The following is a 21186-nucleotide window of genomic DNA, read 5'->3' on the forward strand; positions in this document are numbered from 1 at the left end:
CATTTGGAAGAAAATCTCCTGTCAGTGGGGCGGTTTGTAAAAATCCCACCTTTCCTAAAACTGCCGCTTTGGGGTTATTTCTGGATTGGCCTGCTTTGCCTGTGCGATAAACAGCCTCACATCTCAGTGGCTTACAGAAGCAGATAGTAACTTCTTGCTTATGTTTTAGGTGGACCGCTGTGGGTCTGCAGGTCTCTGCTCCTTGCATTTCCTTTCTCTGGGGCCCAGGCGGAAGGCGGAGTCCCGGTGTGGATGTGCCCACCCTTTGATAGAGGGGAAGATCACACGATCTGAGAAGACCCCCGCAATCCCATCTAAAGCTTCTCTTTGGCTGTGACATGGCTGAGCCCAGACAAACCACATAGCAGTGGACCTAAATGCGTGGCTTCCTGTCGGTGAAGGAGGTAGTATGTGTGGCCGAAGAATACAGCGTTCTAGTAAAGAAGCAAGGCGATGAGGAGATATGGCACCATTTTACATGAGGAGCAGTTGAAATAGGTAGCCTGGAGAGCTTCTGAAGCCGTAGAGGTCTCCAGATATCTGAAAGCTATTTGGTGACAGATTGAGGAAATGTATGCTGCGTAGCTCTGAATGAGAGTACAGAGCACGAAGCAGATTTGGCTCAGCATAGATTCTTTTTTTACAAATGTTATTTCTTTATTTTGAGAGAGCTAGAGACAGCGCGAGTAGGAGAGGGGCAGAGAGAGAGGGAGAGAGAGAGAATCCCAAGCAGGCTCTGCGCTGACTGTCGGGGCAGAGCCCGACTCGGGGCTCGAACTCACGAAACTGTGGGATCATGACCTGAGCTGAAACCGGGAGTCAGATGCCTAACCGACTGAGCCTCTCAGGTGCCCCATCAGCATCAATTCTTATAAAACGGGCTGCCAAACGCGGCCATGGGTCTCTTTACGGTCGAGCGGGTTAAGTAATTAAGTGGCGACATCAGCAGGTCAAAAGAAATGACTTAGCAGGGTTTCGTTTCATCGTATGTTCCCCCAAATCAGGTTCCTTCTGAATGAAAGTCAACCCTTCGGAAGTTTGAAAGATAGTTAGTATCAAGTCATTTGGGGTCAACACGTGTGGGCAATTCGACACCAGCTTTAGCCTTGTACAGGACGTACGGTGAGAGGTCATGGTCACTTACGCTGTTGTGTGTGTATTTCTGCCTTTCTTCTCCGCCCACCGTGAAATCAGGCATTTCCAAGGGCTTCACTTCGACTGATGAAATGTGACCACTGATGATGTGTGTCCTCCTTCCAAGAGGACGCTTTGAGAGGCACCGCGTGATTCACCATGTTCCCTTCCCGTGGTCCCAGTGACGAGGAGCTTATGAGCCAGGATGAAGCCTCTGTCAGCCTGGGTACTGCGCCGATTACAGAAACAGATTCCCCTGCTGATCGCGTTGCACACGCACTATGACTGAGAAAGAAACACTGTCGTAGTCAGTGAGATTTCTAGGGTTCCTGCTTACTCCAGCATCAGCTCACTCCTCCAGCTTGTTTGCTGACGTTTCCCCCACAAAAGCAGTGCTGTCCACGGAACCACTTATGTAACGTTAAATGTTCCAGTAGCCCAGTTAAGAAAGTAAAAAAGAAACGGGGGAAATGAATTTTAATAACGTCCTTTATTTAACCCCAAAGACCTAGAATATTATTATCTCAACATGTAAGCAATGTCCAAAATTAACGAGGTGTTTTACGCTCTTTCTTCCCATCCAAAGCCCCTGAACTTTGGGGTGTATTTTACGCTCGCGGCACATCTCAGTTGGAGCGAGCCACAGCTCAAGCCATTGCCACATCGGCCAGCCCAGATCAGAGGCTTCTAGTATAAGTCTCGGCTCTGTAGTGACTCGGTTAAAGGGATGCCACAGGCTGTTGTGCTATGGGTTGTTTAATTGGGCCCAGATTCATGTTGCGAAAGGGACTGATAAACATGTGTAAACAAAGCAGAAGGTCTGTTGTGTTGATTTTCACGTGAACTGAAGGACCACGGAACCAGATTTGAATCTTTACCTAGTAGTAGATAGGAACTATGGCGAGGGCCCTTCTGCACATATGGTTTTGTGTTTGTTTGTTTTTTAAGTTTATTTATTTATTTTGAGAGAGAGAGAGAGAAAGAGAGAGAGAGAGAGAGAGACATGTGGAGGAACAGAGGGAGAGGGAAAGAGAGAATTCCAAGCGGGCTCTGCACTGTCAGCACGGAGCCTGATGAGGGGCTTGGACTCAGGAACCATGAGATCATGACCTGAGCTGAAGTCGGACGCTCAACCGACCGAGCCACCGAGGCGCCCCTGATTTTGTGGGTTTTAAATACATGGGTAATACAGTCACGCTTATACCCAGCCTCCTGTATGTATATGTATACGTGTGTGTGTGGTTTGTAGTGAACCACACACACTTTCCAGTACTTTCCTGATTTCTCTTTTTAACTTGAAATAAACCTATATCGGAGTTCTTTCCATGAATACGTGCAGAGCCTCCTCCTTTCTCTTCTCTGTTTTTTCTCTCTGTGGGACAGCTCGCCGAATTGTTATACCATCATATCTAACTGGTCCCTTATCGGTGAAAAGAGAGCCATGCTTTTTTTTTGCAAACCGATGCTGAAATAAATGGCCTGTGCCCATGTCGTTTTGTGTGCATATAAGGATATCTGAAGGATACATCCCAGAGGTGGCTGGGTTGGGTGTGAAGGGCCAGAGATTTATGTTCTATTTTGCTGACTTGCCCTACCACGGACTGAGAGAATGAAGTTAAAGTCTTCTGCAGCTGGCAGGTTTTTGTTTATTTTTCTATATGTCTGGGTAATTTCTGCTTTAGGAATATTGCTGCTAGGTAATCGGATATATAAATATTCATAACTGTTTTATCTTAATTGCAAATTGCACCCTTTAGCATTAAAAAGGGCCCTTCTCTGTATCATTAAATACTTTTTGGTCTCACTGCCACTTTGTCTAATATTAATATCATAAACCCGGCTTTCATTTTGCGTGTAGTTGCCTGGCATACCTTTGTCCAGGCTTTTATTTTTAAAAATTGCTTTGTTTTCCATATGTCTCTTTAGAGCCTGGGGTTTGGATTTTCTTTGCGATATGGCCTGAAAAACTTTTATTTTTAAAAATAATTGAGGCTCATTTGCATACTGATATGCCTGCCTGGGTTTAGTTTTTCATATTTTATGTGTCCTTCTCGAGGACCTATAATTGCTTCTTCTTAAGTGTTTCACTCTGTGATCTTTGCTGTGTGTGTGTGTGTGTGTACTTCTGATATTTAAGAGGGTTGGTACTTTTCTAGTTGTTACTTTCACAAAATTAATTATAGCTTTATCTAATTCTCTTAGTCCCGATTTTTCTACACAGCATCTAATGGTTTCCTAGTATGTACAGTTATAAACCTAAAGTGTTTCCTATTCCTTTGTCTTTCCTTCCTTTTCCTTAATTCAGTCTTCTTCTAAATTTGGTCAATAACAATATCTTTCTTGCAGTTTATATTTGAACTGTCAACAGGCTTTTATTACCTCTCCTCCACCTCGATTACTTGATTTGGCAGCTTTATGTAATATTCTCCCTCTGTCCTCTGTTACCCATGAGGCAAATAGCAGACCTATTTCCTTTTTGGGCCTCTCTCGCCCACTTTGTTGTTACCCTGCCTCGTTCCTAGCTTGTCAGGGCATGTGACACTCACATTGTCTTCTGTCACCCAAATCCGTGTGTGTGTTTCATTTTTTCACTCTGAGCTCGCGCATGTGGAGGACCCGGCCAATTCTTTTGCTCTGGAGCCTTAGAGATTTCTTACACGGCTACAGTTTATCCTCTAGAAGTTTCCTCAAGAAGGGCTGTGGGCCAGCGATCCTTGGGTTGTGCAGGTTCACAACTGTTTGTCCAGGGTCGTTAGTTATACTCGCAAGGTAATTTGGATAAACAGAAAATTCTTGGCTCAGGGGTCGAATCCCTGGGGAGTTCTAGGCCTTTCTCCGGTGTCATCAAGGGTTGACTGTTGCTGGGGAGAAATCTGCAGTCAGCCTGTTGTTTGTTTGTTTTTCTTTTTTCCTCTTGTAATCGAACTTTTAAATGCCAGAGCAAAGGATTCTTTACCTTTAAATTTAGTCCAACGGCTATGCCAGGAGATGCCTCGGTGTTGACTCTCCCGGGTCGATTTCCCTGACCACGGTGTTCCTCTTCAACGGGCAGCGTCAGGCCTTTTCTTTCGGGACAATTTTCCTGAGTTGTATTGTTAAATATTTGTTCTCCTTCATCGTGCTGGCTCACTTTATTTTTTATTAAGGGCATCTAATATCGGCTCTCCTCTGCCTGTCTTTTACATCTGTACTCGTACCTCTCCCGGGCTGCGACTCCCTGTTTTATTTTGTGGCTTTTCTTCCAGTTTTGCAAATCTGTCTCCATGTCCCTGTTTATGTTTTCTGCAGTGTCTTCTTTTGTCCCTCGGTGTTTCGTTTTCACTTCTGTGACGTTGGTTCCAATTCCCCCCCCCCCCCGCCCCGCTTCTCTCCTGAGTTTCGCCAGCCACATTTCATTGAGAAGTTTTGGAAATCGATGATTTTTCTGCCTTTTGCCCACAGTTGTTCTTATGGAGTCTCTGTGTGGGTGCTGAATTATTTATATTATTAGTATTATATTTATATTCATTTATTATATTTATATATATTTTATTAATATTTATTTATTATACTTATATTATTATTTAAATATATTATATTTATATTATTATATTACTATGTTGTTGTTGTTGTTTTTAGCTATAATCTTTATGATGTTATACATACTATAACTGCCACCTTGACCATTGAACACTGTAGGAGTTAGGCAGTCGAAAATCCACGTATAACTTTAAACTCTTCACAAACTTAACTACCTGGGGCGCCTGGGTGGTTGTTGGTTAAGCATCCAACTCTTGATTTTGGCTCAGGTCATGATCTCACGGTTTGTGAGATTGAGCCCCGTGTCAGGCTCTGCAATGACAGTGCGGAACCTGCTTGGGATTCTCTCCTTTTCTCTCTGCTCCTCCCCCCACTAGCTCTCTCTCTCTCTCTCTCTCTCTCTCTCTCTCTCTCTCTCCCCTTCTCAAAAATGGATAAATAGACTTAAAAACAAACCAAAACCAAACCAAAATTAACTACTAAAAACCTATCGTTGACCAGAAGGAAGCCTTACCACTAACATAAACAGTCGACGAACACACGTTTTGTATGTTACATGTATCATATGCTGTATTCTGCCAATAAAGTAAGCTAGAGAGGAGATGTTATCGAGAAAGTCGTAAGGAGGAGAAAATACATTTAAAGTATTGTACTGAATCTACTGTGCAAAATTTCTCATATACGTGGACCCGTGCAGTTCAAACCTGTGTTGTTCAAGGGTCGGCTGCATCCGTATCCTTAATCCAGCAATGACTACCCCCACTAGTCCCACTGTTGTCCCTCATCATGTAATTCATCACAGCGTAGGCTGGGTTTTCTGAGTCAGCTGTTTGCTAGAAGGTTGTGTGAGGGGAGGGGCCCAGGCAGCGCCTGATGCTTCCTCTTCTGCTCCCCAGAGACAGATGGCCACCTGGCCATGGCCCAGCCCATGACTCTCTGTGCGTCTTGCCTCCTCTCTGCTGCCGTGCGCCAGCTGGGGCCCGGAGGGCCTAAGTCACCAGCTCTGTTCCCCCAGTCCCTGGAAGCAGCCCTTACCTTCTGACCACATCAATTAAGTGGCACTTTCTGAAATTTGTCCCCACTGGGCTCTCCTGTCACCCCTATTGCTTCTTAGTTTTCGCTCCCCCCCCCAATTCATAGCCCAGTCCCAGCCAACCTGGGGGGGCCCTTCCATGCGCTTTGGAATCTGGATGATCTCCGTCTCTGAATTCTGTGGAAACTAGTTGCACAGTTGAGAATTCTCCTTTTGCTTTTGTGTGATTCCTAGTGGGGGAAGAAGTGAAACGAGGCAAAGTGGTCGCCACATTCGTACCAGAAGTCTTGCTTCTCAAACCAACTTGAAATCCACGTACCGTTGGTAATTCTTTTGGCTCACGGTTGTGTGGCTTAAATTAAAGCTGGGGGTGCCTGATTGTAAGTAGAGAAAGTTGCCTTATGAAATAAGGTTTTCTCTCAGCAAGTATTTCCAAAAATGCTCGGAGGAGTGTTATTCTTTATGAATATCTACCAAGTCTGGTTATCTTCCTCGGGAATCCAGAAAAGACGGTTTTAGAAAACAAGCAGCAAACTTGTATAATTTACGTCTGCAGGCTCTCAGAGAGGTCGTCCTTTCGTATTGATTTCTGATCCAAAGCTGGAGAAAGAAGGGCATCTTTCTTGAAGTTCTGGCATCTTACCGTGACGGCAAGTGGTCCTGGGTCACCGTGCAAAGGGCGCTGTCATATACAAGGTTCCTGGAGGGACTCTGGCAATCTATATTACAGAAACTGAAAAATATTCGTACCCTTTCATCCAGCAAATCTATTTTTAGGGATTCGGCTTATGGATGCAATCAGAGACACAGAGATCAATGCCCAAAAATGATCACCAAAAATTGAAAACTACCTAAATGTTTAAGGGTGCTGGTTAAGTCATGGTACGTGCATATGACGGAGGAGAGATCATTCGCTGAAACAATCCTTCTGTTAACATTTTAGTGTTGAGAGAAAATGCTTATGCTATTATGTTAGGGTAGGATAGAAATCTATAGGCCAACTGATCTCAGTTATACAAAATATGCAAAGAAAAAAACCAACTGGGAAGAAACATATCAAACATCAATAATGATCATTTCCAAAGAAGTCATGTTCATCTTCAGTGATGAGACTATGAAGTCATGCTTATTTTCTCTGTATACTTTGCTGTGTTTGAATTTTTCCACAAATGAGCACGCCTAATGTATTTTATATTGGCCTTTTATTTCTAATTTAATTTTTTAGGAAATGCATTCATGTTGGACAAAACTCAAAAGGCATGGGGACGTAGAGTGAATAGTCAATTGCCCACTCTCTTTTCTCATTCATTCACCCCTCCATTGCCTAGGTCTTCTCCCTGGAGGCAACAAGATTATTTGGCTCGTGGGTATACGTTCAGAGACATTCTGTGCAATCCAAGTAGCCCCTCCCGTATCTTCCTTTCCTCTCCCTTTCTTACACAAATAGTAACAAACGTACCATTCTGTTCTTTTTTTAAACTTCATCTACTTTGGCAATGATGCCACTTCAGTACACAAAGAGCTTCTTGGAGTTTACGAACTGTTGCCCAGAATTCCATCCTTTGGAGGTATCTTGATTTGCTGAAATCCACCCTGAAACTGTTATCAATCTTTTTTTTCTTTAATGTTTATTTATCTCTGAGAGAGAGAGACTGAGTGCAAACAGGGGGAAGGGCAGAGAGAGAGAGAGGGAGACGCAGAATCCGAAGCAGGCTCCAGGCTCCGAGCTGTCAGCACGGAGCCCGACGCGGGGCTCAAACTCGCCAACCCTGACATCACGACCTGAGCCGAAGTCGGACGCTTCACCGACTGAGCTGCCCGGGCGCCTCTATCAATCTTTTTGTTGTTGTTGTTATAAACAATGCCGTGATAAATAACCTGGAACATACGTCATTTCAAACATGCATGATGTTTATAGTCTGTGATGGCTCGTTGCACCTGTCAACAGGGCTCCAGGAGACGTCTTGCTGTCCATGCCCGGCTTGACAATGTAGTGTCGATTGAAACAACACTAGGATGGGCGGAAGAGGCAGGCAGGTGGGCAGGAAGCCCTTTTGTGGCTGAGGGGGGCAAGCTGTGGCAGAAGTTGGTCTTGTCTCCCACCTAACTTACATCCGTGGGACATCTCACGCGACACTCCCTGCTGATGGCTTCTTGCTATTATTTCACACTTATGTGGGGCTTATCATTCTCTAAGTGTCTAATGCAAACTCTTCTCACTGGACTCTTGTTACCCTGGGGGACAGGGTAGAGCGGTTAATCCCCCGTGTCACGGCTGGAGGAAGTTAGCGAGTGCTGGGTCGCGCATTTGGTTGCTACTCTAGCGCAGCCTGGAGCCACCTCTCCCCGGCTCCAGCCCCTTGTCCCTTTCTTCCGGTGCACGAGGTGCACCACAACTTGAACTTTCTCGCCTTTCTTCTGACAGCCGTCTATCGCAGGACCGCCCCTTTACTTACGTGGGGCAATACTTTACCCCCCAGCTTCTCTTGCAGATGTTACCGGGATGTCACATTGCTTAAAACTAGACCTTCTCTGTTTGATTTCTTCATTGAGGTTTTATGGCTCTGGTGGGCTATTTCCAATGAAAAATTATCGCAGCTGTTCTCATTGGCATTGAACTTTAGGGCTTCTGTCTCTAATTTATCTCGGTGCTGGAGCTGACCCAGAGCTGTTTTTTGAGGACAGGCTTGGCCCTTCATAGGGCTACTCACTCACCTCAAGCTTATATCCTGGTTGGGCTCCTTAATTTATAGACCAGAATGTCACATATGCTCTTTGCTCTGCAGGCTGTAAAAGCATAAAGATCAGCCTTTAATCTGCAGCATGGAGAGTCTGTCCTCTGGGTCCTTGTTAGAGGGCAAACCCCTGAATTCTTTGTTGCCTATTTCGTAAGCAGCACTCAGCAAAACCTAATCTTCTACCGATTGTCTATATGTCCTTTGTTGACATCTACGTAGAATGCCTTCCTCTCCTCTAAAGTCAAACTTAAAACTTTCATCTACTCATTAATCCAATCAACAAATAGGCATAAGGCATTACTAGGTACTAGATGCTGGGTAGTCGTCAAGGTTTTGGGAGTATAGCAAACTTGTTACTTTCAAGGAATTTATGTTCTAGTTGGAAGAGACACATGGATAGACATTAAACAAATACAACAAGTAAACGCTGCGGAGCCTCGGGGGCTCAGTCGGTTAAGCATCCGATTCTTGATTGCGGCTCAGGCCATGATCTCATGGTTTGTGGGCTCGAGCCCCATGTCGGGCTCTGCGCTCTCAGGGGAAGATTCCCTGCTTGGGATTTTCTGTCCTTCCCACTCCCTCTGCCCCTCTCCGCCTTGCAGGCTCTCTCTGTCTCTCTCAAAATAAATAAGTAAACTTAAAAAAATGGAGTAAACATGCAGTATGGCAGATATTGATAAATGCTATAGAGAAAATTAAAGCAATTTAAGGGAAATAAAGTGGAAAGGCGTGTGTGTGTGTGTGTGTGTGTGTGTGCGCGCGCGCACTATTTCAGGTACGTGCATCTGGGAAAGCTTCATAGTCATCTAATAGTTGGCAGAAAGAAGTGAAAGTGTGAGGCACTCGTATCCTGGAGGGAAGAACATTCTAGGAAGAGGGCTTCTCATGTTTGGGGGGCAACAAGACAACACGGCTGGAACAGAAGGAGAGAGAGGGGGATAGGAGAGAGAGGAACGGTGGCACAAGGGAGGGGGTTGGGATCGGGGCAGCTGGCGGACCACCCATGGCCTCTAGGTGTATTAGGCATGGTCCTCCAGAGAAACAGAACCATTAGGATCTATATCTGTATCTACACCGGAAGAGATTAATATATATAATAGTATAATATAAATATAGGTAATACATATATAACTAAAAGAATTGTGAAGAATTGGCCTCACACAGTTATGGTGGCTAAGGAGTCCTGCGATCTGTCATCTGCAAGCTGGAGACCCAAGCCAATCTTTCAGTTGGAGTCCCAAGCAGAAAAAGACCAACATCCTAGCTCCAGTCAGTGTGGCAGATAGAGTTCCCTCTTACTCAGTCTTTTGGTTCCATTCATGTCTTCAACTGATTGGACAAGGCCCACCCGCATTAGAGAGGGCCATCTGTTTGACTCGGTCTACTGATTCAGTGTTAATCTCATCCAGAAACACCCTCACAGACATACTGAGAATACGGTTTGACTAAACGTCTGGGCACCCTGTGGCCCAGCTGACATGTAAAATTAATCATCATGGTATGGCAGTAGTAACTCTGTTTTTTATTTTTATTTTGAGAGAGAGAGAGAGAGTGAGCAGGGGAGAGGGGCAGTGGGAGAGAGAGAATCCCAAGCAGTCTCCACGCTGGGTATAATCCCACAACCCTGGGCTCATGACCCAAGGCGAAGTCAAGAGTCAGATGCTCAACTGACTGAGCCACCCGGCTGCCCCGTAACTTTGGTTTTCACTTGGAGAGAGTTGGGGGGGGGGGGGGCGGGCACTGGAGATTTTGAACAGAGGAGCGACAAGGGCCGACTTACATTCTAGCAGGATCCCTGGCTGCTGGGTTGAGAATAGACTGTAGGGGTGGGGGGAGGGCGTGGGGGGGGTAAGAGAGAAGAGTCGGCAGGACCACTGAAATAACCTGAGAATGTGGGTGGCCTGGACTAGAATAGGCCCAGTGGATATGATGTGCAAAGGTTGTAGTTCTAGATACGTTTTAAGAGAGAGAGTCTGGGGCCACACGGGGCCTTGTCCTTACTTCTGTGACAGCCCCTCTCACTTTGGACGGTAACTGTTTACTTGTTTGTCTCCTACACTGAGGGCTGTTTTATTAATCTTTGTAAGAATAGCAACATGAGAATAACCGCTAACCGCCGAGCTGTACTCTGGGTCAGCGACAACAAACGTGTTATTAACCCAATGCTATCTAGGGTGTTCTTTAAAAAATAAAATTTTTTTAAAACATTTATTCATTTTTGAGAGACTGACACAGACAGAACGCGAGCAGGGAGAGGGGCAGACAGAGAGGGAGACACAGAATCTGAAGCAGGTTCTGTGCTGTCAGCACAGAGCCCGACGCGGGGCTCGAACTAACAAACCTCGAGATCGTGACCTGAGCCGAAGTTCGGAAGCGTAACCGACAGAGCCACCCAGGCGCCTCTAGGGTGTTCTTAAAGTCTGGAAATCTTGTTATTTTCTATTTTAACCCGTCAGAGACATCCTTGAGGGCATTGTGGAGACTTGTCTTCGTTTTTAGACTTATGGACATCCTGTAAGTGAGGGTGAGACACAAACAGGTATAGAAACCAGGCGAAATTAGCGCACCAGTCGCCACCTGGCACGGTGTTCAGTACCCAGCACGTATTGAATGAGTGGCGCTCATTCCTTCACAGGTATTTCCAAGGCCCGCCGTGTTCCAGGCCCACAGGGAATAGGGACAGAGCACTGAAAAGATGCTCAAAGCCGCCTCCCTCGTGAAGCTCGTGTTCCAAGGGGCCATCCCGTTTGGGCGGACTGGAAGCATGGGAAGAAGCCTTGGAGGGCTGAGTAGGGATGAGGTGGCCCAGAACCTCGAGCGAACGCAGGGGAGGAGCTTTACTTAGAAAAGAAGCCACGCCTCCGTAGGCGAGGTCACGGAGAGCGCTGGGTGTGGCCGTGACCACCGGCTGTGTGTCACCGGCTCACCTGTCCTTTCCCTCTTCTCCTTCTCCTGCAGTGCAATTTCGCGGGACTGGCCCTGGCTGCAAGCCTTATTCCTCTTGCCTGACGCCCGGCCCAGGGGCCGCCTCCTCGGTGGGACGTCAGAGCAGCCACTGAGCAGCAAGAGAATCGCCTCCAGAAGCTGGGCGAACGTGTCGCCTCTGCTGCTGCTGTTGCGAGGAGACCCGGCGGCAGACAGCTGTGGTTCGCGCGTGAGCATATGGCTGGGCCCGTGTGGCCCAGATTTCACTCGAGTGCCCTTAATGAGCCAGCAGCTGCTTCTGCCGCTGCCTCGCTGTCCCTGTCCCCATGCCCCGGCCCCGCCCCGCCGTCTCCTCGACAATCTGCTCAGCAGGCAGAGCCGAGTTCATGTCTCTGGCTGCTGGGGACAGAGGCGGGGGAGGACCAGACGCAGCCCCCCTTTTCTGATCCGACATCACCCGTTGGCACCTGGGCCCGCCAAGGTGATGGGCGGCACGCAGAGCTCCCGGACTGGCCGGCCCCCTCCCTTGGAAGTTGGCAATGGCTTCGGAAACACAAGGCATAAAATCGGGGCGCCTGGGTGGCGGTTACGTCGGTTAAGCGCCCGACTCTTGACCTCACGATCGTGAGTTCGAGCCCCGTGTTGGGCTCTGTGCTGACAGCGTGGAGTCTGCTTGGAGTTCGCTCTCTCCCTAGCTGTAGCTGCCCCTACCCCCTCTCAAAATAAATAAATAAGCTTAAAATAAAGCATAAGATAGAAACAGCCTTTATGCGGAAGTTTGATTAACACATTTTTTTTAACGTTTATTCATTTTTGAGACAGAGAGAGCATGAGCGGGGGAGGGGCAGAGAGAGGGGACACAGAATTGGAAGCAGACTCCAGGCTCCGAGCTGTCAGCACAGAGCGGGACGCGGGGCTTGAACTCACGGACCGTGAGATCATGACCTGAGCCGAAGTCCGACGCTCAACCGAGGGAGCCACCCAGGCGCCCCCGGAAGTTTGATTTTAATGTAAGTCACGGTATTGTCATGCGACAGTTAAGGCCTTGGTGACGTAAGGCAGCTGGTGGCATTAACCATTGGGGGGGGTGGAGATCCAGGGTCCCGGCTGCAGTAGTCGCTGTGATTGTACAGACCCGGGTTCTATTATTACTGATCCTCCTGCTAAGAGCTGGATGCCGTTGGATGAGTCACTCAACAGCACTGAGCAGTGGTTTGTCATCGGGGAAACGAAGGAATCGGAGCAGGGTGATAACTACCACAACCACTTCCACGACCGCGTCTTATTTTCATGATGTGCCAGGCACTGAGCCAACCAAGTGTTTTCTGTGCTTTGGATGCGCAACTATCAACTTCCTCTGTTTCAGGTTGCTATCTACCCCCCCACCCCACCCGCCCCGTGCAATCTTACATGGAACCCACATTGAGAACAATGGATTTGGATCCATTTTAGTCCTTCGGCGCCCCTCCCGCCCTGAGGATCGCAGCTAGGAGACCACTGGTGTGAGCGTGTTGGTTCCCGAGGGCTCTCTCACAGTTCTGGAAGCCAGAAGCCCCAAACTGGTGTCACGGGGCCCACATCGAGGCATTGGCAAAGCTGGTTCCTTCCAGAGTCTCTAGAGGAAAATCCCTGTGCTTGCCTTTGCCAGTTTCCGGAATCTGTCTGCACTGCGGGCCTCTGGGCCTTCTCCCGTCCCCGCACCCGCTCGCTCCCATCATCACCCGCTCTGCTGCCCTTCCGTGGCCACATCCCCTCCCGGTCTCCCTCCTATGGGGACGGCGGTGGGTACACTGGGCCTACCCACGCGGTCCAGGAAAATCCCCCCCTCTCAGGATCTTTAATTTAATCACATCTTCAAAGTCCCTTTTGCCAAGTTAAGTAACACTCACCAGTTCCGGGGATTGGGGGCCATTCATCCTTCACCCTCCCGGGGGAGCCTCTAACTCCCCTTGGCTCTGTTAGCTCTGCCACACGTGTAGAACTGGGTAGTAATAATAATGCACACTTCTGTATCGATCGCTCCTTTTCAAAGCCCCCGCTCCCCCTCTGCCCTCTGCTTTGATCTCCTCTGTAATGCGGTGCAGTGGGTTTGTTCTCCGAGCCTGGACCCGGCAACAACAGGAAGAGGTAGAGGGTCCCAGCTTGCAGGGTGTCTGATCATTGCGGCAATGTCAATAATAATCATTTCCCTCTTCGTGATTAGCTCCACTCAAGCTGGGTCTCAATGATATCCAAACAGCCAGTCGATGTGGTCAATGTACTCAGTCTGTCAATTTAGTAGAAAATAAAAAATCGATGAAATTAGGGGTTTGAGTGAATTGACAGGTCGTCTCACTGACTCGGTTGGGTCAGGGAGCCTTGGGTGGGCAGCTCCAGAGACGAGGGTGTCACCACACTGAAGTGACCGCTTGCCCCGTGGCCCCCCCACTCGGGGATCGTGGTGATGAAGACAATACCCCTTCTCTGCATCCTCGGGAGATTAGAGCTGCTTCAAGAAATTTCGCGGCGATGATATGAGTTTGTTGTGCCGACATCCTGAGGGGGTCGGGACCGCCGAGGAACCGGGCAGGGAAGCCGTATCAGACATTTAAAGGTTCACGGCAACAACAGCAGCCACACGAACCTCTGAAAATGTGCTGAGAATGAATTTAAGCACCTCGCCTGCGTCAGCTCGTTAAACTCTCTCCACCATCTGTGGTGTAGCTTATTATCCAGATATTTTATCCGGATCTTTCTATCCAGCTTTTCCAAGGGGGACATTAAGGGCAGAGCTGGGACCCAAACTTAGGTCTCTTAACAGCCTGCTTTTCTCTCTAGATCAGAAGTTCTCAACCCTGGCTGCCCGTCAGATCCACCAGGGAGGCAGAAAATAAAAGTCATACACATAAGTTTCCATACTTCAGCTCTATTTGTACTAGCGAAAAACTAGAAAGAGCCCAGAACGATCCGTGGCCCATCCCCGTGATAGGGTATCAGGCACCTGTGGAAAGGAGTGAGCCTCTCTGTAGAGCAGGGGTGGGGGGTGGGGGGCGGAGGGAGAGCAAGCTCCAGGAATCAGTGAAAAAAAGCTAAGAGCGTGTGGGGTGTGGGGCTGGCTCAGTCGCTAGGGCATGTGGCTTGATCTCAGGATCTTGAATGTAAGCCCCACATTGGACACAACATTTCTTTAAAGAAAAAAAAAAAGCTAAAAGAGTGTGGTGTTCTACATTTGTTTAAGAAAAGAGGGGACAACGTGCTTTCTGGTGAGAAGTTGCACAGGACACCTGTCTTCATTTCTTCATTTAAAAAAAAAAAAAAAAGGAGGGGCGCCAGTGTGGTTCAGTCGGTTGAGTGTTCGACTCTTGATGTCAGCTCAAGTCCTGATCCCAGGGTTGTGGGATTGAGCCCCTCACCAGGCTCCGTGTTGAGTGTGGAGCCTGCTTAAGATTCTCTCTCTCTTCCTCTGCCCTCTCCCCGCTCATGCCCTCTCTCTAAAATAACAAAACAAAACAAAACAAAACAAAACGGAGGGGCGCCTGGGTGGCTCAGTCGGTTAAGCGTCCGACTTCGGCTCAGGACATGATCTCGCGGTCCGTGAGTTCAAGCCCCGCGTCGGGCTCTGTGCTGACAGCTCGGAGCCTGGAGCCTGCTTCGGATTCTGTGTCTCCCTCTCTCTCTGCCCCTCCCCCACTTTCACTATCTCTCTCTCTCTCTCTCTCTCTCAAGAATAAACATTAAAATTTAAAACATATATCAAATGAGAAATTAGATTTTGACAGATTATCTGAGGAATTACTATTACAGAGAGTTTGTTTGCTAATTTTTTTGGTGTGATATGGTATTGTGGTTATTTTTTTTTTACAGAACCATCTTTAAGAGAACATTCTGAATGTGGCATCTGGGATTTGCTTCAAAAGAATTGTATTTTGGGGGGCGGAGAGAGGATGGAGGGCAAGATTGGTCCTGACCGATTAATTAATTATGAAAATTGGATGAGATTTGTGAACCTTGAGCATAGTGTTCTGTGTACGTTGCATTTTATTAAAATGTTCTATGTAAAAAGCTACAAAAGTAACTTTTCATAGAGAAGGAATTCTTTTGAATTGCCCATGGTAGTGCCTCGGCTCAGGTTTGCTTTAGTTTTGGTTTAAAAGCTCCCAACTTGAGGGGCACCTGAGTGGCTCAGTCCGTCAAGCATCCAACCTCGGCTCAGGTCATGATTCTCGGTTCATGAGGTTGGTGAGTTCGAGTCCCGCGTTGGGCTCTGTGCTGACAGCTCAGAGCCCGGAGCCTGCTTCGGATTCTGTGTCTCCCTCTCTCTCTGCCCCTTCCCTGTTGGCACTCTGTCTCAGTCTCCCCCTCTCTCAAAAATAGAAACATTAAAAAACATTTTTTTTAAGCTCCCTGCTTGATTTTAAGGTGCAACCCGATTCCAGAACCCTCTTTAATTCTCCTTAACCTTTCCCCAGGGGGATCCGGAATGCAGTCCCACTAGACAGATGCTGTCCGAGGGAAACGACCCTTCCCCTGTGACTGATCTCCTCTTTTCCATTTTTGAGTCGCCTCGGTGTCAGGGTCGCAAGATTTATTTTTCTATTAGTTTTCCTAATTTCCCCAGCTGGTCTGCAACTTGGGGAAGTTAATAGCCGTTTTGTATTTGACTTATTTTCCCCTTGAGGCCTCTGAGAATGCCTGCCGATAACGAGCTGACCCATTTTGAGAATCGGGGTGTGGTTCCCAAGACTTCACTGTTTTCCTTCACCGGAAGAGGAAATGCCCATCTCGGCGGGCACCTGCGAGCGACTCCGTTCAAGTCCATTTGACGACGCCCACTGCTCTGGAGGGAGAACGAACACCATTTCTGCCAGGAGTCAGCGGTTGAGGCGAGGCGGGGAAGGAAGGGGATGCGAACCGCCCCCTGAGGGGTTTCTTTTAGCCACCTGTTTGAGTATTCTATCAGGTCAGGGAGGGCCACTTGAGAAGCTACTTCAAAGGGACCCCACAGGACTGGCGGGCAAGAAACGCTTGTACTGGAAACCGAAGAACGCCCAGGAGGGAGATAAATTCAAGGGCCACCCTGTAAGGGCCTTAGACAAAATGTCAGATGAGGACAGAACTCCCTCAGAGTTGGGGCGGTGGGTAGGATGTGGAGTCTTTCTGCTCTGTGCAGAAACTTATCCAGGAGCCCACACGTCAAGGGTCCTGCATGTGCTTTCATGCTCCACTGTCCCTGTCCTGACATTCCTGATCACTTTTGAACCTAAGGACCCCCTTTCTCATTACGCGCTGGGCCTTGTCAATTAGGTTCCCGGCTGCGAGAAACAATGTTGAATGTGACACAGTGGGGAGGGTCACACGCTCTCTTTGCAAAGTCCAGGGGATCTCGTGTCAAGCGTGAAGCCTACAGGAGGGTGTGTAAAATCAGAAGATCAAGAAACACCAGGAATGGAGAGAGAGAGAGAGAGAGAGAGAGAGAGAGAGAGAGAGAGAGAGAGAGGCTACGGTAAGGGGGAGATCAATACGAGTAGTTTTTATACTGCTGGAAGGACTTTTCCACTTCCCTGGGGCTCTTCTGAGCTGGTGCCAGCAATGAGCACAGGGCTGGGGAGGCCAGATGCCTTCTGTTGAGGAGCTAAATGTACTTACAGAAGGGACCCCGCCTGGGGAAGGGGGTCCTGTTAGGATAAGGAGCAATGGTATATCAGAGATTTCCTGCTCAGGGCTCTGAGCCCTGAGTGGCACAGCCAGTCTCTATGGTGGAGCAGGGGCCTCCAGCCCAGGTGGGCCATCTCTGAGCCCATTCTCCTGCCCATTTCATGGCAGTCTTATTGTACAGGGCAACCTATCCATTCACCGGCTCATTCGTTCACCAGGCGCAGCACTCACACACGTTTTTACATTGTGTGAGTCTATATACACGTACAGACACACGGGCGCGCGCGCACACACACAAATTCCAGATAGAGTTTTAGCTCAGAGTTCCAATGGAAAGCAAGACGGACAAGATTTTGCTCTCATGCAGGACGAGGAGGCCGGTGGGTTAGGACCGTGGCGGGCAGGGATGAGAGTTCCAGACGGTGTCAGAAAACAGGGGGGGTGGGGAGTGCAGTGGATCATTTCCAATCGGTCATCCTCTGAAATCTTGACTCGACCTCGAAAACAATCGAACCACCATTGTTTCCTTCATTTTCAAATGTGCCGGATTACACAGTTTAATTAAAAGAGACATGATGGAACATCAGCATAACAGCCAAATTAACCTTTGATCACTGCAAAGAATTTGCGAGAAGCAAAGGTCCTTCGCGGGAGGTCCCTGGTCCAGCAGCAGCAGCGTCTGAGAACTTGCCGGAAATGTGCATTCTCGGGCCCTACTTATCGAATCAACAGTCTGTATTTTGAGAAGCCATCTGGGTGATTCAAATGCACAGTGAGGTGGAAAACCACTGGTATAAGCCACCTTCCCTGGGCCCTTGAACTCTGTTCAGTTATGGATGATTCTGACACCTTCCCACCTTTGAGAACCTCACTGTATTTCAAGAAACAGCCTTCACACCCACCATCTCATGTGTCCTGATTCACACCTGGGCAGTCAAGTGGCCTCTTCATTACTTTCTTGTTTCCAGCCTTTAAAATTACCTCATGGAGTTTTCACTGAACTAGCAGTAAGCTAGCACAGAGATGAAAGGTGGAGGGGGGAAATGTTACTGAGAGGGTTTCATGAGAAGATGGACAAAAAGGTGGAGTGAGGTATTTGGTTAATTTTTTGCCAGCTGCTCAAGTCCCACTTCTTCCCCCTGTCTATTTATCATCCATCCATCCATCCATCCACCCTTCCATCCACCCATCCACCCATCTATCATCTATCAACTGCTCAGTAGATCTACCCATCCATCCATCTGTCCATTCACCTACCCGTCTATAATTTATCCATCCATCCATCCATCCACCCCTCCACCCATCTATCATCTATCAACTGATCAATAGATCTACCCATCCATCCATCTGTCCATTCACCTACCCATCTATAATTTATTCATCCATCCATCCATCCATCCATTCATCCTTCCATCCACCCTTCCATCCACCCATCCACCCATCCACCCATCCACCCATCTATCATCTATCAACTGATCAGTAGATCTGTCCATCCATCCATCTGTCCATTCACCTACCCATCTATCCATCCATTCATCCTTCCATCCACTCTTCCATCCACCCTTCCATCCACCCATCCATCCACCCATCCATCCATTCATCCTTCCATCCACCCTTCCATCCACCCTTCCATCCATCCACCCATCCACCCATCCACCCATCCACCCATCTATCATCTATCAACTGATCAATAGATCTACCCATCCATCCATCTGTCCATTCACCTACCCATCTATAATTTATTCATCCATCCATCCATCCATCCATCCATTCATCCTTCCATCCACCCTTCCATCCACCCACCCATCCACCCATCCACCCATCCACCCATCTATCATCTATCAACTGATCAGTAGATCTGTCCATCCATCCATCTGTCCATTCACCTACCCGTCCATCCATTCATCCTTCCATCCACTCTTCCATCCACCCTTCCATCCACGCATCCATCCACCCATCCATCCATTCATCCTTCCATCCACCCTTCCATCCACCCTTCCATCCATCCACCCATCCACCCATCTATCATCTATCAACTGATCAATAGATCTACCCATCCATCCATCTGTCCATTCACCTACCCATCTATAATTTATTCATCCATCCACCCATCCACCCATCCACCCATCTATCATCTATCATCTGATCAGTAGATCTGTCCATCCATCCATCTGTCCATTCACCTACCCATCTATAATTTATCCATCCATCCATCATCCATGTATCATCCATCCACCTATCCATCTATTTCTATATCACCTATGTCTTTGTGTGTCTCCCTAGCTTTCTTTTACTATCTAACTATGCTAATGTCTGCCCTTCTGTCAGTCTGTCTGTCCTTCTGTGTATCTATCTATCTATCTATCTATCTATCATCTATCTATCATATGTGAAGGAGAAGTGGAAAAGGAGAAAAAATAAAGTAGAAATGAATGGGCTTGAGTAAATTTTCTAACCTCTAGGAGCCTCAGATTCTTAAATGTCAAAGCGTGTTTGTGTGTGTGTGTGTGTGTGTGTGTGTGTATAGTGTGAATGAGTACATGTGTGGTTGTGTGTGTGTGTAACACTATTATTTCTTGTGATTATTGTAAGGCTTATAAGTACATATGTGAAAACACAGTTCCTGACCCACAGAGAAGGGGGTGACAATAGTCGCCGGGTCTGAAAGGGGGAGAAATGGAGAAGAGGGAGACACAGGAGAGGCCTGTCCATGGGGAGTGAGGGGCGAGTGGGGGGAGCCACGGTGCCGGGGAGCAGGGTCAGTGAAACGCTGGGTGGGGGTCGTGCAGGGGGAGGTCGAGGCGGGGAGAGCCAAGAGGCATTAGAATAAGGTGCCTCAGAAGTGAGAGGGGAAAGCGGTTTTTATGCAGCAATTAAGGAGCCTGAATGATCGTGCCTTTAAATGAATTGCGTGTTTATGTTTCGGGAGCGGAGATGTCCCAAGACTGCCTGGGGATGATTCTCCCACGGTTCACCCACCCACTCCCGGCCAAGTTGTGAAAATATATACCTGCTTCTCTCTCCAAGTCACCCTACTAGCTAATTATCTGTAAAGATTCAAATCATGAGCTGAAACTCCAAAGCTTTTTATGGGCATTAGGGGAGTATTAAATAGGAAGATTGGAAGCAAAATTACAGTTCCCCCAATAGATTTTGGGGGGGGTTGATAAAAATCTGCTTTTAATTAAAAATATAAAGCAACGAGGCCCCCTGTGCACAAACAGGAAAGTCTTTGGGGCTTGGTCCCAGTTGCAAACGTCTTGGGATGTCGGATGTCCACTGCCGGTCCCGGCCTCTGCTGCCTCGGGGCGAGGGGCGGGGGTGGGGGAAGTGATTGATGGAATGGTTGGATTTTCGGCTGAGAGGACTGGCTAATAGATACACGAAAACAGAGGCTGTAAGGCAGCTCCCGAGATGAAGTAATGGGTTGTCTCTGTCTAGGTAGGGAATTCTGCCAAGCCCCGTGTTTTAAATAAAATGAGGCTTTTGTGGTTCTTGGCATGGGCCTGCCAGTGCAGGCTAACCTTGGCATCTGGGCGCTGGCCCTTCTCTAGAGTGGGGCTGAGGGTTGGCGCGGGCTCAGAGACTACCCAAGGGCAAGGATACCGGGCTTGGGGACCAGCCCCGCCAATCCTGCTCCTCTCTCAGTAAAGGCATCACCATCCACTCTGTTGCTCAAGCTCAAAACCCAGGAATCAGACTTGATTTCTTCCAGATCTCAAATCTCTCTTAATTCCATTCATTTTCCTCTGTTTTCGCTGCTACCACCGCGGGCCTGGCACCACATGTCTTACCTAGACGCTGCAAGACCCTCTTAATTCGGCCATCTGTTCTCTCGCTTCACCCCTCCACGATCCACCAAATCAGAAGGCTTGTTTTTGAGATTGTACCTTTTCTTTTCTTTTCTTCTTCTTCTTCTTTTTTTCTTTTACTGTGTATCAATAGTCTGTTTCTTCTTGTTATTGATATCCCATTATAGGAATAGACTGCGATTTGTTGATCATCTCCCCTAAGCGGGACGTTCACATTGATTTTAGTTTCTGGCTACTGTGAAGAAGTACAGACACGCCCTCCAAGTTGGTAAGTTGCTAAGAACGTTCGTGTTCGAGTATTTCTGTAGGCATGCATTTTTACTTCTCTTGGGTAAATATCTAGGAACTGAAGGGCTGCGTCATTTGATTTCCGTATCCTGGACTTCTTCTA

General features: G+C 47.8%; 1 long non-coding RNA gene across 1 annotated transcript in view; it reads left to right on the forward strand.

Annotated features, from left to right (window-relative positions):
• Window positions 1-21186, forward strand: part of LOC106977507 (uncharacterized) — a 97116-nt gene that overhangs the window by 31791 nt on the left and 44139 nt on the right. The window contains exon 3 of the long non-coding RNA XR_008294607.1: window positions 20963-21063. This is a non-coding gene — a long non-coding RNA (uncharacterized LOC106977507). The remainder of the gene's footprint in view (window positions 1-20962; window positions 21064-21186) is intronic.

The sequence above is a fragment of the Acinonyx jubatus genome, chromosome E3 (assembly GCF_027475565.1).
Source record: "Acinonyx jubatus isolate Ajub_Pintada_27869175 chromosome E3, VMU_Ajub_asm_v1.0, whole genome shotgun sequence".
Lineage (NCBI taxonomy): Eukaryota > Metazoa > Chordata > Mammalia > Carnivora > Felidae > Acinonyx > Acinonyx jubatus.